This window comes from Mesoplodon mirus, assembly GCF_964341445.2.
Source record: "Mesoplodon mirus genome assembly, chromosome: 5".
Taxonomy (NCBI): Eukaryota; Metazoa; Chordata; class Mammalia; order Artiodactyla; family Ziphiidae; genus Mesoplodon; species Mesoplodon mirus.
In genome coordinates this window covers 52,517,733-52,536,880 of record NC_138980.1, presented here as the reverse complement: position 1 = coordinate 52,536,880, position 19,148 = coordinate 52,517,733, and positions in this window count along the sequence as shown.

Here is a 19,148-nt window from a genome sequence, read left to right as displayed (position 1 = left end):
CAAAATAAACCCCAGCCACAATTACTGATTTCTCTTTAAACTTGCGATCACTAAGTAAGTTCTTAAAGCTGCCATCATACTACGTTCCCCCTGGCCGTTCTCCTTTCCACTCTCCTCAATAATTATTTCACACTCTCTCATTTCTTCTCAAACCCCCAGCACCTTCTCCTTCTTATCTCACAGCTTCTGACCTGCTTCCCACTTGACAAAAATGAAGTGTTCAGAAAAGAACATCATGGTCCTCTCACCCACGCAAGGACTAATTCCAGCAAGTCTGCCCTCTCTCTCCTGCATCACTTTTCCCCCTTCTCTGTCGGATCCGTTAGCATACAGACATGCTGTTATTACTCCCATCTTTCCCTTTGTCAACAGCACCCTTTTCACTAGTTCTCCTTACAGCAGCATTTCCTGGAAGGTGTGCCTAAATTCGGTCTTCAATTTCTCTCCTTTTGTTCTCTGTTCAGCCCACAACAGGTTTCTTTCTTCTCAACCATTTTGCAAAACCCTTTCTCATTAAGGTGAAGAAAGACCTTTGCATTGGCCCACTAGACATGTCTCAGGCCTAATCTTAACGTTTTCCCATCAGCAGCTTTTGACACAGGGGCTCATTCTGTTCTCCTTTGAAGCACTTTCTCTACTTGGTTTCCAGGATGCCACACTCACCTGGTTTTCTCCCACATTTTTGGATGCTTCCTTGGCCTCTTTTGCTAGATCATCTGCATCTCCCTGACATCGGAATGTTGAAATGCTCCAGGGCTCTGTCCCTGAACTGCTTCTCTTTTACATCTGTGCTCACTCCCCAGTTGATCTCATCCCATCTCCTAGCTTTAAATACCACCCCTACACAGACAAGTGCATATCCCCAGCCCGGATTTCTCTCACAAACTCCAGATTCGCATAGTTAACTTCCTACTTGACATCTCTACCTGAATGTTTAATAGGCATTTAAAATTAAACATATGTCTAAAAATGAGCTCATGAAATTCTCCCCACCCCCACAAAACATGCTTTGTTAAGGGCAATTCCATCCCGCTGGTTGCCTTGGTATAATCCTTGACTTCTCTCTCATTCCCCACTTCCAGCCTTCTTGCAAATCCTCTTTGTTCTACCTTCAAAATACATCCAGAATTTAATTACTTTTCACAAAACCCTCTGCCAACATTCTGATCTAAGTCACTATCAGATTTTGTGTTGATTATTTCAATAGTTTCCTAACTGATGAGCTTCTGCCCTCCCCCTTTTAATCTACTTTCAGCACACAAGCGCAGCCAATGTCACTCAGTGCTCCCCCATCACCATGACGTCCCATTTTAATCAAAATAAAAACGCAAGTCCTTATTTTGACTCATACAGACATGCATGGGCTGGACCCCATTTCCTTTTTAACCTCATAGCTTAATCCTTTCCCCTTCATTCTCTCCAGGTCAGCCAACCTTGCTGTTCCCCAACATTCCAGGTATGACCCCAACTCTGAGCCTTTTCACTCACTTTCCATGTCTAAGATGCTTCCTCCCGAATACCTACAAGGCTACTAGCTCCATCACTTCCCTTAGGTTTTTTACTCAAAACACATCTTCATGTTAAGACTTTCCTTGGCCACTCTATCTAAAATTATACTCTGCTTCCAATATTTTATACACCCTTACCTTGCAGGAATTTTGATCCCTAAAATGCATCACTATCTAACATACTCTTGACTATACATAGTTATCTTGTTTATTGCCCCCTCTACTAGGGTATAAGCTCCATGAAGGCTGGATATTCATCTATATTGTTCACTGTTGTTTACCCAGAGGCTAAAGCAGTGTCTGGCACAAATTAGACTCTCAGGGTATATTTGTTGCATGAATAAATCCTTTTCAGGAACATTACTATTACTATTACCAGGCAGAATAAATACCAGAAAGCATAGGCTTGTCTAGCAGAAAGAACCCTGCCTTAAGAGTCTAGGAGGCTAGGAACTTAGTTCCTGTCCTCTTGTTAACTTGCTATGTGGCCTTGGGCAAATCGCTTCCACTCTACAGATTTTTATTTTCTTGTCTGTAAGTGAGTGGAGTGGACTCAATGATTTCCTGTGTTCCATTCAGCTCATGAGGTGGCAGAATGTGAAAAATGAAGTAAGAGGAGAGTTAGTGGTGGCATGGATTTAGTGAGATAATGTATGCTCCAGGAATTTCCAGTCGTTTTGTCTATGGCTTAGAGTAGGTGCAGTAAAAATTCATTTGAATGTTAATTCCTGGTTTGTTTCTTCAGCTGGCTGTATGCACTGACCAACTTGGAAATCCCAAGCCACCCCACATGAGCCTTGGGTCTTGGTTAGCTTTTTACATAGCTAAGTCTTTGGTTCCTCCCCACACCCTGTATCTTAGCATAGAAGCTGATTGACAAAAGAGTTAGAATTCAAACCAGGGTTCTTGAACTTCAACCACGTCACCCCACCAGGCTGCCTCTTCCACGTGGGTGAGGTGTTTGTTTTCAGCATGAACCGTGATTCATTTGCCGCAGGTTCTGTCTCAACAGGGAAACAACAAGTAAGTCCTACCCATTCAACACAGCATGCTGTCACTTCTGAGTCTTGAATTGATCACCTCAAAGGACCTCGGTGGTCACTATTTCCTCAAAGAAAACAAGGGTTCAGTGTGTGGCATGCCGTTTTCATAAGCATTCCACAAAAATTCACTGATGGTCAGTAATGTAAACTGCTTTAGAATCTTGGTTTCCCAATCCCCTCTCTCACTGCATGATCTTCAACAGGAGATGTTACTGCTTTGAACCTTTGTTTCTCATGCCAGACTTGGGAGTCATTCTTGACACCCCTCTCTCTTTTCCTAACACCCTAAATTTGTCAATCACCAGCTCCTGTTGCTTGAATTTGCATCTTGAATGTCTTTAGACTCCGCCTATTCTGTCCTTCCTCTCTTAGATTACTGTCCACTATAAATATGATGATGTTACTTTCTTCCTTAGCTTTCCCTTGCCCTTGGACTGAAGCCCCACAACCTAAATAAAGACTACAAAGGGTATCTGAACTGAACCCCTGTGCTCATCAGTCTTACCTCAGGGCTTTTGAACCCTCTGGTTTTTCCCCTTCTCTCTGTCTACAATGTTCTTCCCCTAAGCCTCTTCACCAGCTCACTGCCATTCGTGGTTCAGGTCTCTGCGTCAATATTATTTTCTAAGGGAAAATTTCTCTGAGAAGTTTACATTTCCTTTTCGTACACTCTCATAGAACTTTCTATTTTACTTTTGCAGCAGTTATCACCAATTTAATTAAATACAAACTTTTCTGTAATCAATTCTTTAATTTGCCACACCCTTTAGATGTCAAGCTCTACTAAGCCAGGAATCCATAAATATCTTATTTACCACTGCACACTCAATATACCCAATGCCGGGGCCTCCCTGGTGGCGCAGTGGTTGAGAGTCCGCCTGCCGATGCAGGGGATACGGGTTCGTGCCCCGGTCCGGGAGGATCCCATATGCCGCGGAGCGGCTGGGCCCGTGAGCCGTGGCCGCTGAGCCTGCGCATACAGAGCCTGTGCTCCGCAACGGGAGAGGCCACAACAGTGAGAGGCCCACGTACCGCAAAAAAAAAAAAGAAACAATATACCCAATGCCCGGCACATAGTAGGTCTTCAATTTATTCTTGAATAAATGAAGGGATAAAATGAAGGTGATAGCACTTCTGTCATGTGGTTGTGAGGATTCAATGAGTTAAGGCCAAAATGCACTTAGCACAATGTCTGGTACACATTCAGGGGATTATAGCTATATCTTCACCAGCAGTGTAGACACTAGTAATAAATTGCATGGTTAAGACTAAATACTGGGACACTGAGGAAGGGGAGAAGGTGATCAGGATAAAAAGAATTGGGAAAATCTATTTTGTCTACTCTCCTTTGCTTATTTGAGAGCCTGGTGCTCAAGTCCTAACTGTGCTGCTCAGATCTATGTCTAATTCAGGCTCCTTCCTCTCAGCAGGCACCCCCAATGCTGTTCCACAATCCTTTTCTCCATCCCTAATTGGTAGCCTATTTCTGACCCCACAGTGCATCCTCTGAGCCCACTTTGCTTAAGCTTCCAGATAGAATTTCCTGTACTTCAGCTGAGGCTATGAGAGACCAAGCCTCTGAAATTCTTCTCCCCTGGCTCTGGTTCCCAGAGTCCACCCTCCCTCGTATCTCTGAGGATGTTTTATTCCCATCCTCTACAGCAGACACCTACTGCACATCTCCTAGTTAATCCCACAGTCAAGGGTTTTCTTTTCTCTCTCTCTGTTTTTCCTACTGAGCCCCTTTTTTTCTCTTCATTCTTTTTTCTTTCTTTCTTTTGTCATTTTTCCTTTAACTTTTATGATGAAAATTTTAAATATAAACAAATGTAGGGAGAATAGTTCAATGAATCTCCAAGTACCCATCTCCTAATTACAACAGTCATCATCCATGATTGATTTTGTCTCATCAGTAGACCCCCAATGCACAGCCCTACTGGATTATTTTGAAGCAAATCCCAGATACTATTATTTCATCCATATACAGTATATTTCAGTATGTTTATAAAGGGCTCTTATAGAAACAAACACAACATCTTTAGTACATATAAACTATCAACAGTAGTTTTTTTTTTTTCTTTTATACACAAATATCCTATCAGGGCTCAAATATCCACGTGATTCTAAAATTTTTTTTCATTGTTTATTCAATTCACTATGCAAACAAGGTCCGAATGTTGTATTTCGTTGATATGTCTATTGAGTCTTATGTGATCTAAAGGTTTTTGTTTCTATCTTTTTTGTTTTCCTTGAAACATATTTGTTGAAGAAACAGGTAATTTGTTCTAAAGAGATTTCCATATTCTTGATTTTGCTGATTGCGTCTCCACATCTGTTCTCTTAAATCTTTCATTTGTCGTCCTCCATTTGACACTTCTTTCAGTAGATAAACGTGTTCAGTATTTGCTCACTCCACCCCCAATATAAGCAATACAAAGTATATCCATTTCACAGAAATGCAGATATATGAGTGTCGATGACTATGTATTTATAAAACAATGCAGAAACAAAATGGTCACAGAAGTGTTGATGGTGGTTGTCTTAGTGGGGAAGGTTTTTAGGTGACCTGGACTGTCTTATACTTGTGTGTTAGCATTTGCTATGATGAGTACATATTTATGTAAACTTATAATGTGGCTACTCTTTGCAATAGGGGAAATAGACAAAAATCCTAACTCTCCTACTTCCTCTCTGTTCCTCCTCTATACTGCTATTTCATAAGTCCACTTTCTTGAATGAATGATTGAGATGCATTGATTTTACATATTTTCATTAATTCAACAAATATTTCTGAATATTTACTAAATACCAGACACAATAATTTGAAGCTATGGGCTGCTCTAAGCAACTCTGTTAACAGTAAAGCTACGCAGGTTAAGGCAGTCTTTAAGGGTAGGTCTGGTTGCCCCTGGTCAATTTCAGGACGAAGTCCAAATGCTACATTGCACCACACAAGGGCCTTCCTGGTCTGGCCCCTACATAGCTCACCAGGGCTCATCTTTTGCCACTCCAACCATTCTGAATACTCTGGTTCCTTGAAGACTCACCATGATCTCTCCTGGCTCTAAGATGGCTCATGCTGATCCTTTTGACTGGAAAATTGTCTCCTTTTTTTTTTTTTTTTTTTTACCAACCCTCATCCCTAATTCAAATGGCTGACTCCTCTTCATCCTTCATCCTTTAAAATTCAGTTTGGATGTCACCTCCTCTAGGAAGTCTTCGCTAATGTGATCCCATCATATCCTGTGCATGCTTTTATCATAGAAATGATGAGTTCCACATTATACGTTATTGATTTGTAAATTTAAGCACCAGACTGTGAGCATCTGGAGGGCAGGGAACCCTGTTTTAGCGCATTTCCTCAGATAATCACAGTGCATCATGACACAGTATGTACTCAATAAACATATTTGAATGAATGAATGAATGAGTTGCCCCTTACACTACTTATCACCAAATCCAGTGGAGCCCTCTCAGTCCAACCCTCTTCATACTCCATAGCCTTTAACACCACTGTCCACCTTTTCCTTCTCAGAAAACATCTCTTCCTTGGTTTCCATGGCAACATATTCTTCTTCTACTCTTCTAGCTCCTGGAATCTCTCCTTGGTTTCCTTTAACATAACTTCTTCTTCCTTAGCCCCTAGAATATTGGTAGTTTCCGAGGTTTGGTCTGTCAACTTTGTCTCTCTTCACGTTACATCCTCTCTTGGAAAGCCTGGCAGCTCCTACAGCTCCACTCATTCACCCCTCCCCCAAGCACATGCTACCCAGACTCCAAGGTTCCCCTTGACTTGTGATCCTGAATCCCAGACCTAGCTTGCTTAAGGCCAAATCTCCACAAAGACATACTGCAGGAAACTGAGCTTAGCATATCTAAAGAATAACTCATCTTCCTTGGCCACCCCCAGCATAAGCACACACACATACACTGACACACGCTCACAACATTTTCTACTTTTCACAATTCTTACCTTGGTTATCATTCCCGTACTTCTACTGTACTTGGCTCAAAACACTAACATATAATTTTTATAATTGTTCACTTTTCTTTTTCTAACTTTACATTCAGTAAACTGAAAATATTTGCTAATTCTACCTTGCTAAAGTCTAATATCACACCTTTCTTTGTATGAAAAAGTTAATATGAAGCATTTCAACCACATAAAATTCAGAAAATATTGCAACAAACATTTCTGCTGTACCAGAGTCAGGGCTTTCCACCCCCCCCCAAAAAAAATAAAATGTTCTAATTACTGCTGAAACAACCCTCTGCCATCCAATTCCCTTACCCCTCTCTGATATAACCGCCAGCCTGAAGTTGTTTTATAGTTTTCCTGTACTATGTAATCAAATAAAGGTAAAAACAAGACATGTATTAAGCTTGAAAAATAAAAAGTTGTACAGGAGAGAAAGTGTATTCATAATATTCTACTTGGTTCAGAAATGGATGGTATTTATCTAATCACAGTACAAATATGGATTTAGGGGGATAAGAAGTGATGAGTAGTAGAGAGGTTGTATAAAAACTAAATCCTCACTTAAGACTTCCTCTTTACATCCTCTTCCATGGCCCTAATCCTGGAACTCACCTAGTTAATTCTAATTGCAGTGACTTCCTAACTGGCTCCCACCTAGGTCTCCTGAATATCTCTCTAAGGCACAGCATGCAACATATCACTTCTGCTCAGAAGCCTCCAATGACTCCCTTTAGACTTGTCCTCAGTCATCTGTCCTCAGTCTGTCTTCCCAGAGTATCTCCCTCTAAACCAGTGGTTCTCAACCACAGCACTATTGACATTTGGGGCCAGATCATTCTTTGTTGTGGGAGGCTGTGCATTACAGAAGGTTGAGCAGCATCCTTGTCTTCTATCCCTAGGTCCCAAGAACAAACCTTCCCCCATCAAGTAGTGACAATCAAAAATGTCTCCAGACATTTCGCCAAATGTTCCCCAGGGGGCAAAACCATCCCCCTCCACTACGCCAGCTCATTACCCAGTGAACCACTGCTCTAAGCCATAAACCTCACCCACATATTTAACACCCCCATACGCAACTTAGATTCACTCTGTAAGGAAATGCTTGTCGTTCCTTGAATCCCCACCTTGTGATAAGTACCAAAACTGGGATTGAATTCCAGGAGGCTGAGTTTTGCGTTGGCTAAAAGCTACGTTTGAGTGGAGGCAAGATGTAAAGTTCAGAAAAACAAAGCTGTTTACTGCAAGTGGAGATGGTCCAGCCTGGTAAAGAGAGAACAGCTTAAATACTTCCTTCTTAGAAACTCACACGGAAGTGGGTGGTGAAACTCACTAAGAAGCAAGAATGGAGAATGTGAGGTTGTGAGAAGGAAGAGGCTATGAGGATTTGAGGCATTGATAATAATAGCTAACACTTGAATATTTACTATGTGTCAGACACTCTGTTACCATTACTACTCTCAAAACAAATTTCTGATGTCCTTATCATCACCACTTTTCAGATGAAAAACAACTACAGCCCAAAGGAATTAAATGATTTTCCCAAGGTATCAACAGTTAGTGATGAACAGAATGGGAATTCAACCACAAGGACTTTGGCTCTACAGTCTGCTATTTTACCCATTATATCCTACTCTCTCTTATGAAGAAATGCTTTCCTGAGCTCAGCTTTTTTTTTGTTTTGTTTTTTGTTTTGTTTTGTTTTTGCGGTACACGGCCCTCTCACTGTTGTGGCCTCTCCCGTTGCGGAGCACAGGCTCCAGACGCGCAGGCTCAGTGGCCATGGCTCACGGGCCCAGCCGCCCCGCGGCACGTGGGATCTTCCCGGACCAGAGCATGAACCCGTGTCCCCTGCATCAGCAGGCAGACTCTCAACCACTGCACCACCAGGGAAGCCCCTGAGCTCAGCTTTTTCAGCCTAAAGTAAAAGGGGTCTTGGCCTGGATAGGCCTCCTTGCTACAGGTTAGGGCATTGAGAAGAAATCCTCCCACCTCTTTCCAAGTCTACAGGGTTAAGTAGGATACAGATCCATTTCAATGCTAAGCTCTGGAAGGTTTGGTTAGCAGCTCCATCAAGGATGCCCTCAGGGAGCCTTGAGTGTCTAGACCCTCCACTGCCCTCAAGCTATGAGCGAGAGGGTCTTCTCTGTATGGCTCCAAAGATTCCTCTGTGAACCTTCACACTGTCTTCCTGCACTGAACTTGGACTTTCCTGTCCCATCATTGGACGTATCTCCCAGGGACTAAGGTGCCACAGACATCTCCACGTCTGTCCCAAATTCCTCATTTTATTTGTCTTAGTAGAGGAAACAGGAGATAAATGACCTTTCTTATCCCACGTATCCAGTTCAGTGCTGGCCCAAATAACATGCCAGTAAATCATGGCTAACCATGAACATGTATTGAAGGTTAACGTCTATGAAGCACTGTGCCATGTACTACACATGCAGCTTCTCAATGAATCCCCACACCACCCCTCTTAAATATTATTACCCGCCATTTTACGGACAAGAAAAGGGAGGCTCAGGGAGCTGAAGTACCTTGCTCAAGGTTACACACTAATAAGCCTTGGAGCTAATCTACAAACCCAGGCGTTCTGAGTCCAGAGCTCATGTTCTAAATATTAGCTGGGCAAATATGTAGTTAATAATCATGTGGGTTAGCTTTTGGCCAGCTTGGCTTTGACACCTACTGTTTTAGGCTAAATTCAGGGCCATCTTCATAGTGGTCAAAGGGTCCTTGAGAAATAATGCCTGTTATTCTGCTCAGTGCTTGGGATCCTACAACACTGGGAGAGCTAGTGACTACACTTCCTCAGCTAGCCCCTTGAGGCTCTCATTTTCAGGGCTTGATCCTGGGCCAAGTCTTTCTGCTTCCTGTGGTGATGCCACAGCACCTAGCTACGACTTGGACTTCCCCTGGGAGAGTTGGCTTCAGAGTTTTGAGAGGCTGTGGCCGAGTCAGAAGAGACCCTTGGGAGGCCGGTGGAGGGATGGCAGATCAGGAGGGGCTCGTTAGCTTTTGAGGGTGCAAACGAGGCTACTTCTATTGGGGAAGAGGAGGTCGGGAGCTGGGGGCCCACAGGAGGAGGGGGTGCTCTGTGGCAGAAGGACCCCTGACGCTTTAATGTGAAAGGGTTGGGGGAGAAGTTTAAGTGTGTCCTATGCCCACTCTCCCCCCATAGCTCTCCAGCCTGGGGTCGCAGTGCCCTGCTCAACCATCGCAGACACAGAGCTCAGCAAGTGCATGGCAAAGAAAGCACAACGGTCACGAAGGTAGACGGTTCCCTGAGCCACATGGGGAGACTGTTGACGCAAAGGCCTGGGTGTCTGACATCCAGGATTGCCTACCACTAGGGCACAGATCTTAACTACTTCTGCCTCTCAAGGTACTTATCCTGCCAAATGCTTTTGTACATATTCATACCAGAGGAAATACAGAAATTCTAGAAATTTCTAGAGCTGCCCTAGAGACACTGCCTCCCTAGATCTGTCTCTGTTATTATTTCTCACTTCTGCCCTTTAGTAGGACATCCTGTAACCACAGAACTATTCCTATTCCAGGGTTGTCATAGGGTGATGACATGCAGTGTGGGAGCCCAATCATTCTGGGAGTACCTCTGGCTGCAGGAACCTGTCCTGGCTAGACACACTAACTGGTGCTGCTGGCAGGGTATGCTTTTGTCCGGCCCCAGGGAGTTGAGATTGGAGAAGTACATCCTCACATTTAATTTCCAGGACAAAGCCAGGTACTTATGCTTGGCACTGGGTGAAGACGGTCATTGTTAGGTGCTTACAGATGCCATTTGCCCTAGTGAAACACTTTCTTGCCTATCCCATCCCTCTAGGGGGAAAGTGCCACGATGTTCTCATCAACTGTTGTACCTTCTGGTGTCAGGAGGGGACTCTAGAGACCCCTCCCATTGATAGAAGTCTTATGCCCTAGTTTGCCAGTGACTTGAAGTCTTACTGTTGGTTTGAGTTCAGGGAGTGTACGTTCTTACATTCAGGTAAAAAGTGTTCTATACAAATTATGGTTAGTTTTTTCATAGAAACTGTTATACATGAATAATAGTGGTTAGTTTTCCAGGTAAACCCACCAAAGCCAGGTTGACATTATTTTAGTTGAAATGATATACTTTTGCTATAAAAGTAATGGTAGACAATATCGCACCATTAAGTTTTATTTCCTTTGCGAACCATATAATTTTATGTATGATATATAGTCCATGAAGTTCATGGCATCACTGGCCCTGCCCAGAGTTTCATCTCAAGAGTAAGAGCCAGGAATCATTGCCTTTTCCCTGATTTCAAGGGTTGGGGAAAGGTGGAGTGGGGAGACTGTTGACCCCTCAGAGAGTGAGAAGCATCATGGGAAGCAGAAACTGGCAATGTTAAATAGGGGGGAAGTGATCTGGCTTGAGACCCGGTTCTACCTCTTACTGGTTGTGTATCCTTAGGCTAGTGCTTTAGCTTCCTGAGTTAGCCTTATCACCTGTTAAATAAAGAAAAGTTGATAATACTGCTTTCACAGGGTTTGCTGGGGAAACACATGGAGCTGAGTGGTGAATAACAAAGGCTTTGAAGACTAACAGACTAGGTGTGCCTCACTTGCAAAGTGGGTCTTACCACAATGCCACAGGGCTGTTATAAGGGTTGAGTGGTATAATATGTATAAAGTACTTAGCACAGTGAACTGTATATGATGGTAAGTGAGAGCTACTATTAATGACATTACTATGTTACAATCCTCACTTTCCCCAAGGAGGCTGATTCCCTTGTGCCACACCTGCCCTCTGTTCTATTCTTCCAGAGCCAAGAGGCTATTTCTGCTTAGCTGAAGGAATGGGAATGAGGCTGGAGCAGTTGACCAGCTCAGAGTAGGCAGGTGTTGAATTGGGTCAGTGAGGATGTGAATCTACCCCAGCAATAATATGGGATGGCAGGAGGTGAGAACAAGGCGTGGGAGCTCAGGGAATGCTTTATCCAAGGGGGTCCATAAAAAGGATAAACAGAGAAAGGAAGGGATAAATACGAAGTGAGGAGTAGGGGAGGGGAGAGTTAGGTCTTATTTAGGGCATCTCATTAAGGACACTAGGGAAGTTTGGATCAACTCTTGCCTGTGTTTATTCTCATATAAGATTCTCTCCGCCATCAACTGTCAGGTAACATGTAGGCTATCTGACCTTCCTTGTCTGTTATGCAGAAGGTAGATCATCTCAGAAGTCTTTAGGGGAAAAATTACCACATGAACTAGGGGCTGGTGGGCAGATCATGTTCTCCAGCAACTCCATCTGCTTCTTCTAAAAGATGAATCTAACTTGGGCCTCTTATGTTTCTCTGAGCTGTAACTTTTATAGCCTTGACTTGAACCCCTTTAAATGAGCCTAAATGTCAGGTCTCACTGTAACACAAACTACACAAACTACACTCAACATGCAGTGAACTTGGGTTTCAAGTCCCTGATCTGCCTCTATCTACTGGGTGACCCAGGGCAAATGACTTAACCCTTCTTAGATCCTGTTTTATTTGTAAGATGATAGTGTTGGACCCCATGATCTCAAAATTTCCCTCCCACCCTAACGTTCTACCTGCTTCCCTTCCACATAGGAGATGCCCCACTCCTAGCCTTTTTTTTTTTTTTTTCCTTCTGCATGATTTTGTCTGTCTTAGAGTAATAAAGGAGACTCTAAAGTTTGGGCAAGCAGCAAAATTTAGTCCAAGGAATATGACAGCCAATTAGAATCATTTATGTTTTGAGTCCCCTAAAAATTGACTAAAATCTTCCTCTGGCCATGGGGTGGGTGGGGACTCCAATAAGCACCATAATTACTGTCTGCCCTCAGAGAACGTTACCACATATGGGAGAGAAACATTGATTCCTCTTTTTTTTCAAGACATATTTGTTTTTTGTTTTTTGTTTTTTTGCGGTACGTGGGCCTCTCACTGCTGTGGCCTCTGCCATTGCGGAGCACAGGCTCCGGACGCGCAGGCTCAGCGGCCATGGCTCACAGGCCCAGCCGCTCCACAGCATGTGGGATCCTACTGGACCAGGGCATGAACCCGTGTCCCCTGCATCGGCAGGCAGACTCTCAACCACTGTGCCACCAGGGAAGCCCGACATATTTGTTTTTTGAAGCAAATTCCAGTCTCATACATGCTTTCTCAATGGCTTCTTAGAGCCCTGTTCAGATAATACTGGAGCTCCTACAGGATGGGGTTTTGAATATGAGGACTCACTGGGATAGGTCATCTCTTAGCCACGTGCCCTGAAGCAAAGACCTTTACCTTTCCGGAGGTATGGTGCAAGGGCCCGCCTAATGCAAATTAACCAAATTGATGAGCATGGCTCTTGAAACAGTATAGGATAACAGTTAGGAGGACCAGCCTTGGGAACCAGGCAGATCTAGGTTGAAATCCCTGCCCTGTCTCTAAATAGCTATATAAGCTTGGACAGGAAACTGGACCTCCCCACCTCTCCTTCCCCAACCTGTAAACGGAATAATAAGGGTTCCTATGTTGTAGGATTGCTGTGAACATCACACGACATGAGTCAGGTGTGTATCCTGGCACTGTGCCTGGCACATCGTAAGTATGCGCAAAAAAAAAATCTCTCTTAAAAATGTTATAGGTATGCTTCTTGACCCTCAAGGAGCTGAAAATTAAGTGGCAGGAGCTAGTTGAATATCAAGTAAAACCAGTAAGTAATAAGTAACAGGGAGGACAAAATAGGTGTGGGAGGGCATTGTGGAGAAGATGGGAAATGAACTGGGTCTTAAACAATTCAGAGAAAAGTAAGTGTATTTCAGGAGAGGATAAGGACCATCCATCCATCATTTCAACAAGAGTTTATGGAGAATTTAACTTTGTGTTAGATGCTGAGCACTGGAGAGAACAAGATCCATTCCAGGATGGGTCAAATGATAAACACACAAATAGGTACTGTATTTAGGTAGTGATACATACTGCAAATAAATAAATAAAGTAGGGTAAGGGAAACAAAAATCATGGCAGGGGGTGGGCTATCATTTCAGATAAAGTAAGGAGGAGACTTTGGGACAGAAGCCTGAATGAAGTGAGGAAGGAAGCAATGTAGATTTCTGTGAGAGGAGCTTGAGGGCAGAAAGAACTAGTACAAAGTCCTGAGTCAAGATGGTGTTCCGTGTACCCGAAGGACAGGAAGAGGGCCAGTGCAACTGGCCTAAGAGTGAACAAGGGAAGGGGGGTTGAAGCGGCAGCCAGGAGCCAAGGTTTGCATTTTATTCTAAGTATGATGTGACGCTCCTGGTTATTTTAGAGCCGAGAGTGACAAAAGTTTCACTCGGGCTGTCATACAGAGAACAAATTATGTGGCCATGGTGGGAACGGGGGAGGGGGGAGGTAAAGAAGGAGGGGAAATGAAAGTTGGTAAAGATCGCCATGGGTCAGATGAGAGATGAGGGTGGGATGAATGATCTGGGGTGGAAAGGTGGTGGTTTCTGGCTGTATTTTAAAAGTAAAGCTCACAGAATTTGCTGATGGGTTGGATATGGCGTACTTAGCTTGTTGACGGGATGAATGAAAGTACCACTGAGGGATCTGGGAGGAATGAGGGGAGGAATAGGTTGCGGGGCAAGGGGGACTGGGAGAATCAGAAGCGTGTATGTCCTGATGGACAAATGTTTTGAGAATGTGGGGAAGTGACACAGCCCTTAAGAGGAGATTGGCAAACTGAACTATAAGAGAAGATTCCAGAAGATCGGAACCACATGGAAGGCCCCCAGAGTCGGGAGGAATCTGGACTTCAAGCACTAGGCGAGAATAACATTTCACCCCTCCCTATGATCATGGCCGCAGAGCCCTTACTGTGTGCTTGGAGCCCTGCCAGGCCCTCCAAGTGCAACATTTCTTTCATTAACCCTCATTCACAGACAAGACGTTGAGACAAAAGGGTTAAGTGGCTCATCCAAAATCATGTGATGAGGATGCTCTGAGAGCCTGACTCTCTGGTCTGTAGACCAGGGTCGGGAGAGCTGCAGAGCCTCTCAGGAGAGCCGTGGAAAGCTCGGTGCTCTGGACGCCTGCCCTTGTGAGCAGTGCCCAGGTGGCCTTTCTGAAAGCACAGCTGGTTTGGAGAAATAACCAGTGCCTCCAATCTCTACAGTAACAGTGGCTCTGTGTAGGAGCTTCCCCCTGGAATAGATTTTTTTTTTTTTTTTTTAGGCATTGATCCTGCCCCAGGGTGTTTTCCAGAACTTGCACTGCTCCCTAATTACTTAGTAATGCTGAGGGCTTATGAAAATGCTGCCATTTATGTGAGAATGGGAGGGAAGACTGAAAGAAGGAGGGAAAAAAAAAAAGAGATAGAAAATGCTGTTAAACCTGGCAGAGCTCCAGGGTGAGTGATTACATTCTTTGGGGTGGTGCTCCTGTCACACACAGTCTGTGGAGTATTTTGAAAACCTTCTGTAGGAATTGTGCTAAAAACATGAAAAATATTATCATTATTAGCTTTTTCTACATCTTTTAAAACAGGGCCTTTCGAAAGCCACAGAGGCACCCTCTCTCTGATTGCATTTACCCAGTCTGTTAGCTGTTAGCGATGTGTTCTCAGATCATAATTCTGATGGCTTCCCCCACCCTTGAATTGTTTCACACTAGAAGCCCAAAACATTCAAGCCAGAAGAGACCTTGGTACAACCTGCATGTTTTCCAGATGGAGATGTGAGGCCAGGGAGGTTTTCTTCCTCCATGGGCCTCTGTTGTCAAATGCACCCGCAGGGTGTCAGAGCCAGAACAGTCTGCAGCCATTACCTAAGGTACCCTTGTCATTTTACAGATGAGCAAACAGAGGCCCAGAGACAAAATGGACTTGTCCCCAAGTTGACGCTGGGGCTGGTAGTTACCTTCCACTGAACTAGAACTGGCACTCGGTAGCCTGTGGGCCAGATCAAGCCCAGAGACACTTCCCTCTGCCTTTTTTTTTTTTCCCTGCCCAAAGCAGTTGTTATACTTAATATATATATTAAAAAAAAAAACCCACACACAAAATCCATATTTCTGCTCTCTTTTAATTTTAATTTTTTTTTTTTTTTTTTTTTTTTTTTGCAGTATGCGGGCCTCTCACTGTTGTGGCCTCTCCCATTGCGGAGCACAGGCTCCGGACACGCAGGTTCAGTGGCCATGGCCCATGGGCCCAGCCGCTCCGCGGCATGTGGGATCTTCCCGGACCGGGGCACGAACCCGTGTCCCCTGCATCGGCAGGCGGACTCTCAACCACTGCGCCACCAGGGAAGCCCTCTGCTCTCTTTTGAAAGAAAAACAAATCAGATCTGGCCACCCTGGGCCTACGTTTCCTTATGGCAACCACCAGCTGCCTTAGAGCCCTGCGACCACCTTCGCACAGGGCGTATAGGCTCTAGTTCTCCCTGTCCTCACTGCCTTCTCCCCAACTCGGCGGCTCACTTCAGTCATCTCCCTGCTTGGCCCAAGGAGGCATTTGAATGTGAAACCCCTGCCCAACACCATTCTCCTTGATTTGTGTAAGGCCAAAGCCAAATAAATAAATCGGAGGCTATTTTGGCTACATGGTGGTGGAACTTATAGTATGTGGAAGACATGAACCAGGATACGTCATAATTGATTTGGGGATTGGGTGCCTTGCTATCTCTGGGGCACAATTTGAGCTACATTAGGAGAGCTTTTCCACTGGCCTGTCAAATGCCTGGAGTCCCTCCATGAGATACTGGTCCATTTGGACTTTACGGGACACCCATCTCCAGGGATCCCATTTTAAAATGTGAAAAGTCTTGAAAGAAGATGAATCTCAGTTTTCTTCAATGTCATATAATGGAGAGGGAGACCAGAATGCGGTGCTGGTGTCTAGTACCTGGTGTGCTAGTTGCTATGTGCCCTTAAGAAAGGTGTTTCAGGGCTTCCCTGGTGGCGCAGTGGTTGAGAGTCCGCCTGCCGATGCAGGGGACATGGGTTCGTGCCCCGGTCCGGGAAGATCCCACATGCCGCGGAGCGGCTGGGCCCGTGAGCCATGGCCGCTAAGCCTGCGCGTCCGGAGCCTGTGCTCCGCAATGGGAGAGGCCACAACAGTGAGAGGCCCGCGTACCACAAAACAAACAAAAAACAAGGTGTTTCAATCTCAGCACTACTGGTATTTTGGACCAGATAATTCTTTGCAGATCCTGTGCGTTGCAGGATGTTCAGCAGTATCCCTGGCCTCTACCCACCAGGTGCCAATCACACCTCCCCAGTTATGAGAACCAAAAATGTCTCTAGAGATTGTCAAATATCCCCTGGGGGAGAAAAATCCCTGCCAGTTGACAACTACTGTCTTAAGCTAACCATCTAGCCACTCTGAGCCTTATTTCATCTGTAAAAATAGGTTCTAATTCCTGTCCTTGCACGGTTGTTGGGAGAATGAGATGAGATGTAAGATGTACAAATGCTGTGTCAATCACAGCTTAACATGTATCTGTAGGGGTCGGGTTGCCATCAATCACCACAGACTATGAACAGTCAAGTCTTTGCAGACTGATACTGGAGATGGCAAACAGATTGGGAGCTGTAGGGAGGGAAAGCATGGAAAAACTAATGAAGGATGACATCAGAGTACGCTCCTTAGGGAATGTATGATACACAGTCCCAACCTCTGAGGCTGAGACATAAGAAAAGCACCTTCCACCGGTGGTCAGTCTCTTTGTGCTCACATGCATTCCTGGTCATATAACCTTCATGCTAAAAACATCCCACGGCTCTCTATTGCCTGCCAGGAATTCAGTGGTTTCCAAATCCTGACCCTGCCCCCCTTTTTTTTTTGTATAGTTTTTAGCGCTTGTTATCATTGCTGGATTTGTTTTTTGTTTGTTTGTCTGTTTGTCTGTTTTTTTGTGGTACACGGGCCTCTCACTGTTGTGGCCTCTCCCGTTGCGGAGCACAGGCTCCGGACGCGCAGGCTCAGCGGCCATGGCTCACGGGCCCAGCCGCTCCGCGGCATGTGGGATCCTCCCGGACTGGGGCACAAACCCGTGTCCCCTGCATCGGCAGGCGGACTCCCAACCACTGCGCCACCAGGGAAGCCCGACCCTGCCCTTTTCGAGGTTTCCTATTTCCCTGCCCTCTCTTCCCAGTCTGCACCACTGGCTCCAGGCTCATGGAGCGTATGGCGTCCTCACTAGCCTTCTGCCCTTGCAGGTGCTCTCCCCTTGGTTTGATGGCTTCCCTCAGGCCTCACTTTCTGCCTGTCCTTTCCTCCTTCCCTGCTCAACTCTTCTGAAGCCCTGCTGGTTCCCCACAGACAGACATATTGGTAGCGTCCTCTTTTGCTCCCCAGTGTCGAGCTTACATCTCTATTAGAGCACGTGTTGTGGGCCGCCTTGGATGACATTTGGCTGGGTTCCTCTGTATTCCTCTTCCACCACGTTCACCTGGCTTGAGGCAGAGACTGACTGATTCCCTTCCATAACCCCTGCACCTGACTCCCTGTTGGATACAGAGTAGGTTCTCTACCAGCATTTGAATGGAAATAGGATAAACAGTTGACCCTAAATGTATTTGACCTAGATACCCAAGCTTGATATATGTAAGCCCCAGGTTTACTTGATGATTGAATAAGTATGTATTCAATAGGCCAAGGAGAGCCCCTGACCATATTTGAGCAGGGCAATGACATAGTTAGAGCTATATTTTAGGAAAATCCATTTGACTATATGATTTATAATGATCATCAAAAATGCATCATTTTGACTCCTTTAAGTCCCTCTGCCCCAAAGTAAGCAAAGCAAATCTTACCCATTACAAGTAGGCGTTGAGGTTTTGCTAATTAATCCTTGTAAAGGGCTTTGAGAGCTTGCTCTGAAAGGTGACAGAAGTGTGAAGCTTTCAGTGACAGCCTAATTATTATTATTACCAGGCACAAAGCTCAGAGAACTTAAAAGATCCCCAGGTACCATTCAAAATAGTAAGAGACAAAAAATGCAAATGGAGAAATTTTAAGATGGAATCACTGAATCACAGACCTGGCGTGTTGGCAGGGACCTCAAAGGTGATCTTTCCTGATCTGTCCTCACACCTTCCCAAGCTGATGCTGACACTGCCTCTACGTCCCTGCCCAGTCCTTCCTTCTGTTAGAGCCTAAGGGTTAATAGCTTGGGCCTGATGATAGAGGTTCCTGTGTTCAAATCCCCAATCTCTTCCCCTGTTAGCAGTGAAACAGGGGTAAATGATTAGGCCTCAGTCTCTTTATCTATAAAATGGGGATTAGATTACCTGCCACAGGCATTATTGCACAAGTAAATGATGCACGCAACACTGCTTAATAGAGTACCTGGCCCATGGGAAAGAATACACATTAGCTGTAAAATCACTTGAGCTAATTAATATATGTGAAAGTGCAGAGGAAATCATAAAGCATCTGACCTCCAAGTTGTTCCTAGTTTAGGGGCTCCATGGAACAGTCAGATATTTCTTGCAAATCCCAGCACTTGCAGCTGTCCTGTGTGTGTCTGCGATTATGTAATCTTGGTGAGGGAAGGGAAGAGTTTTTGATAAAATGGCCTAGTCAAGTGGCAAAGCAAAATCAGGTCCAAAGTCTATTCTCTCCTGTTCTAACTGAGGAAAAATGGACTTTCCT